Genomic DNA, 13,626 nt, shown 5'->3' with positions numbered 1-13,626 from the left:
AGACATATTTACATTTATAATATTAGTATGGATAATGCGGATCGAACAAATAAGCTGCATCGAAGTTGAACAAGCTAGTAGAATCCAAGTTTCAGTTATAATTGCAACATTGGAATGCATAAAAGGTTTCGTATGTTCCCCGCTCGTACACACATCCCCAATTACTGATACCTGATAGCCCTGCAGCTTTGAGCTGGATCTAGACTACAGGGTGTAACAAAAATCACATGATTTAGCAGGCCTCTAGAGTCTAAACCAGAGGCTCCCAAATTGGGCGATAACCGCCCGCGCTGTGGGCGCTGAAGGTCTAAAGGGGGGTGTGGGACCCAAAACAAAATGGGGGCGTTGTGTAGAGGCTTGGGGGTGATGGTTTTCATCGGAATGTATTTTAAATTGAAACAAAGGGGGCGATAAAACATAATTTGCTCTCAAAGTAGGCAGTAGACCAAATAAGTTTGGGAACCCCTGGTCTAGACGATCAATTTTATTGTGCAATATTATTGACCATCTAGCGTTGATAGGCGTCTTTCAATCTTGTTGTCAAATAAATTGATCAATAATATTGTTCAATGATATTGCACAATAAAATTGATCGTTGGGGCCCACTTCGTGTGTATTTAATTGTGACCCCTATATAGTGTAATTCACTTTTTTTTAACTTTTGTCCGTTTGTTCCTAACGCTTGTCCGAACAAATCACAAAAATAATTTGCTCTTTCAGCGCTGCTGCTTTCACAGTTTACTCAATATAAGGGACACATACACATTACACACCCTAAAGTAACTATTATCACTTATTATTGTTACACCCTGTACAGTGTACGCCTGGGCCCTGCAGGCTGTCTGTTTTGATCTACGTTACGTGATATGGCGAAGTGGATTCGCAGAGAATATTTGGGTTAATATCCGCAGCCCACAGCAGGTACTTTTCGGGATTTTATACACAATGAGCTTTTGCCCGTGGTTTCGCTCGCGTTAAGAAGTATTATTATATACAAACTTGTATCCCCTATTTTAACCCCTTGGGGGTGGAATCGATCAAATTCCTTTCTTAGCGGATACCTGCGTCATAATATCTACCTGCATGTCAAATTTCAGTCCGATCGGTCCAGTGGCTTAGGCTGTGCGTTGATAGATCACCATGTCAGTCAGTCACCTTTGAGTTTTATATAGATGTATAAAATGTACGGTTCTCATCATAAACTAATTTTGGGGCAACGGAGTGGCGGGCGTCATGCATCCTTACTTATATCATAGATAAATTATTCCTTAGTCTATGCTAATATTATAAATTCGAAATTGTGTCTGTCTGTTACCTCTTCGTCCAAACCACTAAACAGTTTTTTTTTATTAAATAAGGGAGCAAACGAGCAAACGGGTCACCTGATGGAAAACAACTTCCGTCGCCCATGGACACTCGCAGCATCAGAAGAGCTGCAGGTGCGTTGTCGGCCTTTTAAAAGGGAATAGGGTAATAGGGAGGGTAGGGTCCCTTCCCTAATAAATAGGGGTGGGTAGGGATGGAAATAGGGGAGGGTTGGGGATTGGGCCTCCGGTTAACTCACTCACTCGGCAAAACACAGCGCAAGCGCTGTTTCACGCCGGTTTTCTGTGAGCCCGTGGTATTTCCCCGCTCGAGCCGGCCCATTCGTGCCAAAGCATGGCTCTCCCACGTCGAAAATTCACTGTCAAAATTTGACAGTGAATTGAAAAGTCGATTTACTGAAATTCAGATAAGATATTATAGGTATTTTGACGAAGAAAGACGTAAGATACTTTTTCTTCCCGAAAATGTACGGTTTCCGCGCAATAAACCATATTGGCGCAACGGAGTTATGGACGTTATCCAGTGAAGGGTAAATTTTGATGATTTGTGTACGACATTGCCTATTACAAAATTTGCAACTCAACAGAACTGAGCAAACATTTGCCTCATGTTTGATGTTCATTACAACGTTTGTTCGGCTTTGGTATATCAATTATTCATAGTTTAATAAAACATGGCAAATTGGTAATCTATTATAAGTTATATAACATTATTGTGTAAAGATATCAAAGTCCATGTATCGTGTATGTATATTGTATAGAGACATATAGAGTATCTAGACACCCATAAACTTCCTCAAATTTTTGTATTAGATTTTGAGGTGGTCTGGCAGTGAGAAGCTACTTTCGAAAATATCCATCAGTGGATAATGAGATTCCTACAGTTATCCCTAAGAAAATAAAATAAATTAAGTATTATTTTTTAACAAAAAATTTAAACCGACTTCCAAAGTAAAAACAATATTCTTAAAAATATGATCTAAAAAGTAATGAAATAATTCTTATTTTTCATTAGCGCCTTTATCGAAATTCGACTAAACCTCAACCAAGTTCATAATTTTCATTCTTTTGAAGTCGGTACCAGCCCAGAACTGAGATACTTGAACTTAGCCAGTACCGACTCTTTAATCTAATTTTCAATAGAATGAAATTAGATTGAAAATAATTTTGAAAATCGGATCATAAACGGCTGAGTAATCGTTGAACATACAAAAAAAAAATCGGCCAAGTGCGAGTCAGACTCGCGCACGAAGGGTTCCGCACCGTTATAGAGCGAAAGTATGGAGTGTTTTTGTATGGGAGCCCCCCTTAATTATTTATTTTAATTTTATTATTAAATACTAAAATACACATAATTGAGGATTTTGTGAAATTTTCAAGTGTCTACATGTTGCCATTATGTATTACAAGCCAAAAAGGCCAATTAAATCACGTTTATTGTATGGACTTAAATATGAAATATGAACTTTATTTTGTTTTTAGTATTTGTTGTTAATTGTTATAGCGGCATCAGAAATACACAATCTGTTAAAGTCTAGCTGTAGCGGTTTTTTGAGAAACAGCCTGGAGACAGACAGACAGACGGACAGACATCGAAGTCTTAGTAATAGGGTCCCGTTTTTACCCTTTGGGTACGGAATCCTAAAAAGATACATACAGCCGAACGTATTGCCTCCTCCTTTTTGGAAGTCGCACAAAAATTGAGCTTTACTCTTTATAGATCTTCGGTACTGGGTGGCTCCTAAAATAATCGCGACCGTAACTCCACACACTTGCTGGTCGTTCTTAATTCTTTAAGGGACACACAGGAACACTTTCATCTTTTACAAAATTACAAAAGTTTGGCTGTCGCTGGCTCTTAGGTTATGTGAATTTTTCTTTGGAAAAAAAAGTGTAACGCCTCCATGGTCTATCGGTTAAGAGCTCTCGACTCGAAGGTCGTGGGTTCGATTCCCGCGTTGGAAACATGTTATTTCCAAGTTTGGTTAGGACAATGCAGGCTGATCACCTGATTGTCTGACAAGTAAGATGATCCATGCGTCGGATGGGCATGTTAAAAGTCGGTCCTGCGCCTGATCTCTCGCCAGTCGTGTCGTCCGTCCCACTGGGTTATGAGAATAAAGGAGGAGTGCTCTTGTGTACTGCGCACACACTTGGGCACTATAAAATTACTCCTGCGTACCTGGCCTGGTTTCAATGAAACTGGCCACCGTCACCGAAATCGGCGTGGGGAGTATTATTATTATTATCATCTGAACTACTGCTCACATAAAGAAGTCCAATACTTTAGTAGACTAATCGACTAGATGTAGACAAACTTGTTTTCAATAAGATTATAATATATTATGTACCTACCTAGTAACTGTTTAGTAATCTGTGCTATTACTAGAAGTTGCACGCGACTTAGCCTGCGTACAAACAGTATCCCATGGAAATCGTACATCTCCCACGATAAAAGTATCCTCTGTCTATGCGAAACTCCAAAACAGGTTAAAAGTTTTTGGAGCCTATTCAATGTAAACAAACTCTTTTCTCTATATAATATTATATTTTCTCCATATAATATTATTACATTATGTTCCGCGTCTCAAGCGCAGTCGCAGGAAGCTATCAGTCGCTCAACGGAAATTGGCAGACGATTGTGTATGAGAGCAAAAAATTCCACCAGCTATATTGTATTATGACGCTACGCGGCTACAGAGAAGCCAAAGAATATTCTAGAACCTATTAAATATACACTACAAAATACACTGTACAAATTATATTCTGATTCAGAATAGTATGTGTATTTAGTAATTGTTTTATATTAAAAATTTCAGAAATCTATATCTATTTCCAAATAAATTTTATCTTTATCAATCAAAATGTTTTTCGTCTTACCAAAATTAAGCTACTCGCAAAAAATTAGCTTGACAGTAAATAAACTTTTTAATCGGGACTTAACGCGACTTATTTAAGTAGTAATGTTACTACGAGTACATACTTTTTCTCGACGTTCCCTCGTGACCACGGCCGTTGCAACACGGCCGAAACGTCGAGAAAAAGTATGTACTCGTAGTAGCATTACTACTTAAATAAGTCGCGTTAAGTCCCGATTAAAAAGTTTAATTATAATGCAACGCGAAAGTTTAAAATGTTGACAGTAAATAATCCAAAAAATTATTGTTCTAGGGCTCCCGTACTATATCATATACAAAACATGTTAATAACTATCATAATAATTTGATGTTTACTTTTTTAAGAAATATGAAGAAAGTTAACTCAAAGTAAAAACTAGCTTCTCTGAACTTAACTCAAGAAATTAGTCCAACATTTTGCACTCTAAAATGTGTATTTTAGAGTTTTCATGGTATGAAAGTGTTTTCATACCATGAAAACTGAAACGTACGTCTCCTTGGGATGCGAGCGAAGTCACGAACAAAAGCAAGTATTATAATAATCTTATTAGTAGAGGCGAAGTTTGAGTTGCAGTTGAGTTTACAAAGGCGAACAAAAATAACGAAGTACACATATTATCAAAGCTGGCAACAACTTGAATGAAGCGTCAGCAGCAAACAATATGAAAAGTTTATCGAAAAAAATTCCAACATCGCTTAGTGGGAAGGGGGGTGATGATGATAGATTATGGCAAAGGTTTATAACAATAAGTGGTCCAGTGGCTTAGAGCGTGGCTCTTGAATCGGAGGTCGTCGGTTCGAATCTTAGAAACGTGTAGTTTCTAAGATTGTTTAGGACAATGCAGGCCGATAATACCAGCTGATTGTCTGATAAGTAATCATGCGTCGGATGGGGATATAAAAAGTCAGTCCTACGCCTGATCTCTCGTCAGTCGTGACCGTCATCTGTTCCACTGGTTTATGATAGCAAGGGAACAGAAATATGCTCCTGAGTACTGGACCCGCACTTGGACACAGTGAAAATTACTTTTGCGTATCTGGGGGTGAGCCAAAATCTTTTCGTTATCGCTTTGTTATAGAATCGCCGATGAAAATGTATGGAATTGACATAAGCGTCCGTTAATATGACGTTGACGTTCGACTCGTCTTATGTCAATTCCATACATTTTGATCGGCGATTGTATAACGAAGCGAAAACGAAAAAGTTTCGCCTAAATGGCCTGATCTGGTTCCTATGACACCATCTATCGCCACCGATTTCAGTGTTGGAGGCCAAACAATAAGCGAGATTTTTTTTTAATGAAATAAGGGGGCAAACGAGCAAACGGGTCACCTGATGGAAAGCAACTTCCGTCGCCCATGGACACTCGCAGCATCAGAAGAGCTACAGGTGCGTTGCCAGCCTTTTAAGAGGGAATAGGGTAATAGAGGAGGGTAGGGATGGGAAGGGAATAGGGGAGGGTAGGGAAGGGAATAGGGTAGGGGATTGGGCCTCCGGTAAACTCACTCACTCGGCGAAACACAGCGCAAGCGCTGTTTCACGCCGGTTTTCTGTGAGAACGTGGTATTTCTTCGGTCGAGCCGGCCCATTCGTGCCGAAGCACGGCTCTCCCACGTATAAATAATGAGATGATGAGGTTGAATACCAAAAACACAAATCCATAGGCTGCGTTTCCACCGGAGCTTATCTAAGCTGCATGCGAGGAATATGTCCTTGAAGAGCTACTTTCAGTGTCAGATTCAGGCAAATAAAACGATTCTAGTGGTTTTTTAAAACACATTTCTTTTTTGTTGCAAATTGCAACGCAGCATAGCTTAGCAGCTCCGGTAGAAATCCTTCGACAATCGAAATTTCAACCATCACTTTCGATTGTAAAGAAGTTTTCAAGTTACCAGCTACCACCGAGCTTAAGAATTGTATTTGAACGAATCTTTTACTGACCGTACCCATGCTCTGCGTAGTTCGGTAGTAGGACAGACGCTCTTACAAAACCGGTCGCAAGCTTAGCTCAGCCTCCGCAGTCGCCTTAGCGCTTATCACCAGTGAGAAAGGTTTAGAATTGCTTCAATCACAAACAGATCAGGTTAGTGTTCTCGAAAGGGCAAGAGGTGTATAGGCAAGCCTCTGCCCGTGACTTTGGCTGATATCATCAGACAACACGGCCAATACGCCCTGGTCTAGCGGGTTTGAGCTTAGCTCGAGACTCTAAGGTCGTAGGTTCGATTCCCGCGTAGGAACAACTAAGTTTTTGGAGGTGGTAGTTTTTTAGATCTTTTTTGAGAAGGAAGTCTTGACCCTGATATTATTATAGAAGATTCAATAAGTCATACTCACTAATTCTTAGTTTCTTCCATCTGAAAAAAAAAAGAAAATAAAATTTGTAATTTTTTTTACGATTAGGTTAAAACAAAACACTTAATCTAATGCCTAAGTTAATTAAATGTAATTAGTATAGTAATAATGTTTATTGTTCTGGCAATAAAAACAATATAAAAGTAAAGTGTAACTGGACTTACTAGCTTGTCTGGAGAGAATCAATTAAAGTTCAGTATATACTTTGACCTGCAACGATTTTGTGGCCCTTTTGATGAACGGGTCATGGGTTTTGAGAGTTGGCAATTATGGCAATAACAACTAACTGTCTTTCAGGAAATAATTTTACGTGACGACATTATTTTGTCATACATGCGTCAGGCATAATATAATATTTTGACATTCTTTCGAGAGCAAAAAGCCTTTCTATCGGCTACCACAATATTTTTAACTATTTGAAAAGTGTTAAAAAGCCATTTTAAGCGGTAAATCCCCTAGACTGGTTACACTGTCTTCCACTTCTGCAGGAATTGAAATGGAAACCCCAGCCACGAACTCTGTCCAATGAACCTCGTGCCCCTGCCCACTGCTGTGTGCTAATAAAAACCAGTTTTACATATTCACACCACACGATATATCGTACCTCGTACGATATTTCAAATGTATTTGGTAAATTGTTAAGATAAGGTGTGTGATATAAAATATATAAGAAAAAATAATTCAGCAGCCGAACATAACAATTATTATTATAACCTACTCCTTTTTGGAAGTCGGTTGAATTGTAATGTATTTGGTAAATTGTGATATAAATATAAGAATAAAATTGGATATCCACAGCCGTACATATTATAACCTCCTCCTTTTTGGAAGTAGATTAAAAATATAATGTTAAATTTAATTAATATTCTGTTTTTTAAATAAATCCTTAAGCTTAGAATAAACCTACGCGTCAGTGACGGAGCGTCAAGTTGCGTCAAGTTGTCAAATGCGTTTTTTGTGTACGTAAAACACACATTTGACAACTTGACGCTCCGCTTCGTAGTCGCCTGGTCGCGTAGGTTTGGCCTAAGCTTTATACAATTTATAAACATAATAAGTAATTTTGAATAATAATTTTACAAATCCTATACTTGAAGCGACTCTCTCCACAGATCATGCAAATATTTTACCCTGTTTTAAAAGTATCTCTGGGTAAGTAACACAATTTTTGTTGACTGTTTTTAGTTAACTGTTATTGCCAGATCACAACTTATAATATAAATTCGCCAAACAATCACCATGTGTAGACGGTATGTTTGACAAAGTATTGGCCTTATTTGCCTATTTGACAAATATGACCAATACCAAAATATTGTACCTTTGTCGGTTTTTGGCGCACATGAAAAGAGTCAAATAGGCAAGTAAACAAAAACAAGTAAAAGTTTGGTATTTGACGTCCATATTGTATTTAAGGCCGTATTTACCTAAGATTTGCTTGTTTGTGTATATGTCAATAATTTTGCCAAATGCAACAAATAGCAAATACCAATAGTAATGTGAAGTGCCACCATAACAATTATTCTAACAGAAATAATGCAAATACACGATATTCTACAATCATTTTGTTTGAAATGCAGATAAAGGTTAGAATAATGCTACTAATTGGAAGACAATTTTATAAATGTTTAATTAATAATTGAATCGCAGAATATCGTGTCGGACGCGCTAAACGACACGTCAATTTTCTCGATCACATCTAAGCTACGACTTGTTTATATGAATAATACTCGCTGCTTCCCCGGAGCGATATTTCACAGAGGTAACTGCTCCATATTTAAAACACAATCATCATCGTTTACCCTCCTTCACTGCTTAAGGTTTTTAATGAAATGAACCTAGAAACTATCAGACAGTTCATCGGACAATTCAGATGGTGGACGATAGCCACCGATGGACAATCGCATCACCATTCACCGGAGTATTAACCTCTATTATAGGCCACATCACAAGACAAAGTAGTTAATTGCGTTCCTGGTGACTAAATCACCCCTTAGGCCTCCGTTTAGAGTATTACCTCAGCAATACAAAAGAGATGGTCCTGAGTTCAAATCCCGCTAATTTTTTTTGCCTTTCATAATAATTATAATAAAAATTATTCTATTTTATTTTTATTACTTTTTTGTCCATATTTCAAAACACCTATAAAAGTTTTTTAGTTGGTTGTTCAGTGTTTTAAATTCCTAGTACATGGAAATACAAAAAACTTTCGGTAAAGTATCAGTACTACCAGGAAATAAACCTGAGCGAAGGTGGAATCGATATGAATGCCTAGGGATTCATGGGAAATATCAAAATAAAACAAAAGCTATTTCCGCCTATTTCCATAAAACTCGGTTTTTTATCAACGTAAAACAGATTTATACAGATTTTGTATGGAAAACATTACTGGGTAAAAAAGGGCGTTTACTAATTACTAAAGATATTTACAGGAGAAAGAAGATCTAGGTTAGTTTCTTTAAGGCGAGGATAAACACCAATTTGTTATTCCGCGACTTCCGGTTTACCTAGTTCCAATATAATAACGAAGTTTTAAAAAATATGAGGTATAAAGCACAACATTTAAAATAACTTAAACCATAAACATTTTAATAAAACTTAATACTTTGGCTGTAATTAATTTACAAAGTCACCTCCGATAAAAATCTATTTCATCGAAATATAAGTATTAACTAGGATAATTATACATTTTATTTGAATAAATTGTTAGTAAATCTAAATTAAAAATTCTTTAACCGAACAATTTTGATTCTTAATGTTTATTTCCAAAGATATTTAAAAAACATGAAAAATAGAGAAAATCCGCTCGAGTGACTTCAGTTTTATGCTAAGCTAAAATGAATCTTATTGCGATGCGTATACGCTTGGTCTTTGGTTGTGAAAAGTTATCGTTTTGGATTGAGATTAATCCCCGCCTTAAACAATTTTATGACATTTCTACTTGTGAATGTGTAATGTGTATAGCTAATAAAATATTTGTACTGTTTTATAGTTCTGTAATTTGTTGATTTTTGGGGATATGGTGTCAAAATCTCATGATATCTAGCCACACTTGGGATGAGAAGGGATACATGCTTATAAGCGAAGATTTAAGTCACCTTTTCCATTTCTAACATCTTTTCAGTGAGAGCAAAAGAACAAAAAAATGCTTAACAATCATGGTATGATTATAGTATGGTTTGGTACGTATTAATTTAGGGAATCTTTGAAACTATTTTAACAAGAAATCAGAATTATCTTACGAATGAAATCTAGCAAAATGGCGATTAATAATCAGGCATTAGAAGTTTTCCCCATTATGAAGTTTAGCGGTTTAAGTTTAATTACGATCACATGGTACTTCTGCGAGGGGTTCCGACACGGCATACAACTGCACAACTTTAAGATTTTCCCAAAACTTTGGCGACAGGTAGCTTTAATAGAGTTTTTATGTTAATATGGGCCTATGCTCCTTTGTTTTGAAACATTGGTTTGGAACCAGATAGGAGTAATTGTAGAGGGATAGTGCCAATAGTTACAAAGAAGTATCTAAAATCTTCCCTTACTCAAGTTATCCAGTGGGATATGACACGACTAGTGAGAGATGAGAGATGTGTCGCAGGACTTTTGACATGTCATATCCCCATCCCATGCACGGGCATCGCCATACGCATAACCTCATCGCTTTGCTATGTAAACCGACCCTTATACGTTCTGTGGCGGTACCCACAATTCGCCTAACATTCCTGCATCGCGCTATCGAAGTTTCGGAGAACGGCAAGATATATACAACGTCTGAAATGACGTCAGTGGGCTTCGGCCTGACCGAGCATGCTATCTCGCTCGGTCGGAAGTATAACGTTAAAGTTCTATTCCTTTTCTATCTTTAAAAAAAATCCTCTATGTACCCACCTGATAGGCAATTCCAAGATAAAGTACCGTAAACTTCGAAACATCGAATAAGGGAAACAAATAATTGTTTATTGGGAGCAAATCGGGAAGTCAGAGGATTCCGAACTTGCAAACAAATGCCAAAGTAAATTATCAGAGAAAAAGCAAAAAGGTTGGTCCCACAGTACGCTGAAGCATTTTATTTCAAATGTCCTCAAAGGTCAAAATCTAGTATATAAAAATAAGTCGGGTTTTCCTTTCTGACGCTATAACTCCAGAACGCACGAATCGATTTCCACGGTTTTGCATTCGTTGAAAAGGTCTCGGGCTCCGTGAGGTCTATAGAAAAAAAATCAGAAAAAACTTCAAGAAAAAAGCAGGAAAACAGGGTAAATCATTTTATGGCAAAACAATATTTGCCGGGACAACTAGTGTCTTATAAAATAGCGTTTTTAGTTAGGAGAATGCAGGTAGAATACCATTAGTTGACAAGAAGATCCATGCGTTGGATGGGCATGTCAAAAGTTCTGCATCTGATCTCTCGCTAGTCGTATTGGAAATCCCCCAGGTTATAAGAGTAAATTAAGCTTGCTTTTGTGTAAAGCGCACGATTGGGCACTATAAAATCACTCTTGCCGCTTGTGTTGCTGGCTTGGCAGGAAATTGGGTTTCTGTCTATCTATTACCCTTCACGCCCAAAACGCTGGACCGATTTTGCTGAAAGGTATGAAGATACTTTGAGTCCCGGGATACATTTCATCCTAGAAAAAGCACGGTTCCCGCGCGACAAACGAATATTGGCGAAACGCATTTTTTTAATACGTGGGAGAGTCATGCTTCGGCACGAATGGACTTGCTCGACCAGAGATATACCACGTTCTCACAGAAAACCAGCGTAAAACAGCGCTTGCGCTGTGTTTTTGCGCGCCGAAAGTTGCTTTCCATCAGGTGACCCCTTATTTCATTAAAAAAAACGATGGCGGGCGTCATCTAGTTATTCGTTCTTACCCTGAAGTTTTGACCGTGGAGAAATTTACAGCATGACAAATGATTTTAAAGCTACCGTTGGAACCAATCGCCAGGGTAATAAATCCAGTGTGAGTCCATTAGGCGATACAATCGGTGAGTCACCACGATACCATCGCTGGTGGGATGGATACCACGATCTGGAGACAGTAGATTCCCATCATCGAACTGTAAATGGATTTAAGAACTTAATATTAGGTGAAATAGGTAAGCCGGAATATAAAACTAAGTGATAATAGTTTATGGTGTGTATGTGAGAGTGGCAGCGCTGAAAGAACACTTTTTTGTGATTTGTAAGGGCAAGCGTCTGAGCGTCATGTATTTTTCAATACAAAGGTGAAAAAAGTGACTCTTACAGCGTTGTTACTTTCACAGTGAACTCTATGTAGGGAACCCATACACACCCTAAAGTATTATCACTTAGTTTTGTTACACACTGTATAGATGTGAAAAACTTGAGAGGTGTCAAGGGACACCCGAATGGAACGAAGTTATTTCTTATGTTCAAAAAACCTGTATACATAATATTATACACTAAAAAAAAACCCCCATCTATTGCCGAACAGGAATAATAACAACGCGTCGTGTCAAAAAATTGTCCAGGTCAAATATCGTTCTGTCTAGCCTCCTTTACGCCGAACGCGCGATAAGGAACTTCGTTCCAAAAAAAAACAAATATCCAAGAACAAGAAGCCTAACTGCGATGTTACAATAACTCTTATGAATTCGTATTAATATTATAAATGCAAAAGATATTATATCTCTCTGTTTGTTAAATAAATAATTATAAATAATAAATAATAATGTATTTATATCTGATTGAAACTTCTCAGCGCTTAAGCCACTGAACGGATTTTACGGATAAAGTGAAGAGAGTTGTTTATAAATAAGTTCTGGGAAGGGGACAGCCGACAGAGTTCCAGGGAGGATTTTCGACGTAACATGGAAATATTTACACGCTCTTTATTTTATTCTGTTAATAAATAATATTATGATGTGTGCAAGGGATCATGGAAGACCAGGGACAGCGGCGTTGTCGCTGTCATAACCTGAGTGGTCACCTATTCCTGATTTTTTTGGCATAGCACTGCCACAAACTGAAAAAACACCCTGTTTAGTTTTAAGATTCTTTTTTTAATGTTTTTATTTTCCTTTATTCTTGAAATATGTTTTTTTTTTAGTTTTCTACCGTGTTGTTACTTTATGTTTGTTTTAATATTATGGTTGTGTTATGTTTTTAAAAATCGGAATAAAGTTTTATTTATTTATTTACAATATTATATCGGAGAAGTTGATTCCTAGGCAGATAATAAGTAATTTGGTCGCGTTAAGTCAAACCCATCCAACCGATCACAGCCAACATTGAGTTGACATAAGCCTACCAAATAACGTAGGTCCGTCAACTGCCTAGGTATCAACTTCTCTGATAGTACATACAGTAAACATGCTGACCAAAGCGTCAAATCTCTGACCAAATCTCTATAGTTTTAACTTTTAAGCCTCCTTGGATTTGGTTGGTTGGTATAGTAATATTGGATTTACTCTATATACTTTGTGTTATTCATCAAAATCGACGCAGCAGTTTTGAAATATGCAAAGAAAAACAATCAGTTCAAAGAACTTGATAAGGAAATTAATTTAAAAACACAACTAATATTCTGCTAATAGATAATATTAATATTAATCTTTTTAAAATAGAGTTTCCGTTTTTGCGGTTTCAAAAGTTATGCCAAGCTTGGCTATTATTTATGGTTAATGAGCGGCTAATCAGCTATTGCTGAGTCAGCTCGGCCGGCGATAGCGCGTGAGTAACCGTTGCCATGGTGACTCATGCGCACGCGCTGATCGTAAGTTACATCATTATCGACACAGCATATCGACGGCTTGCGACAGGAAAAGTGCGCTGATTTTAGAAGTTCTTGTGGTTATTAATTTTGTTTTTATCTTTCTTTTTAATCAACTTTCAAAAAAGAGGAGGTTCGGCTGTGGAATTTTTATGTATGTTCAACGATTACTCCGCCGTTTGTAAACCATTTTTTTTGTTTTTAGGGTTCCGTACTCAAAGGGTAAAAACGGGACTCTGAAGAACTGAGACTTCGATATGTGTCCGTCTATCTGTCCAGGTTGTGTCTCAAAAACCGCTTTAGTTAGACTTCTA

At 37.5% G+C, this 13,626-nt stretch overlaps 1 long non-coding RNA gene across 1 annotated transcript; it reads left to right on the top strand.

Annotated features, from left to right (window-relative positions):
- Positions 1 to 400: 400 nt before the first annotated feature.
- Positions 401 to 13,373, top strand: LOC121737244. The gene is made up of 3 exons (XR_006037111.1): positions 401 to 468; positions 4,779 to 4,783; positions 13,362 to 13,373. It is a non-coding gene; the product is annotated as an uncharacterized LOC121737244 (long non-coding RNA).
- The last annotated feature ends 253 nt before the right edge of the window (positions 13,374 to 13,626 follow it).

Source organism: Aricia agestis, chromosome 20 (genome assembly GCF_905147365.1).
Source record: "Aricia agestis chromosome 20, ilAriAges1.1, whole genome shotgun sequence".
In the NCBI taxonomy this organism is placed as follows: domain Eukaryota; kingdom Metazoa; phylum Arthropoda; class Insecta; order Lepidoptera; family Lycaenidae; genus Aricia; species Aricia agestis.
This window is presented reverse-complemented; position numbering and strand designations above follow the sequence as displayed.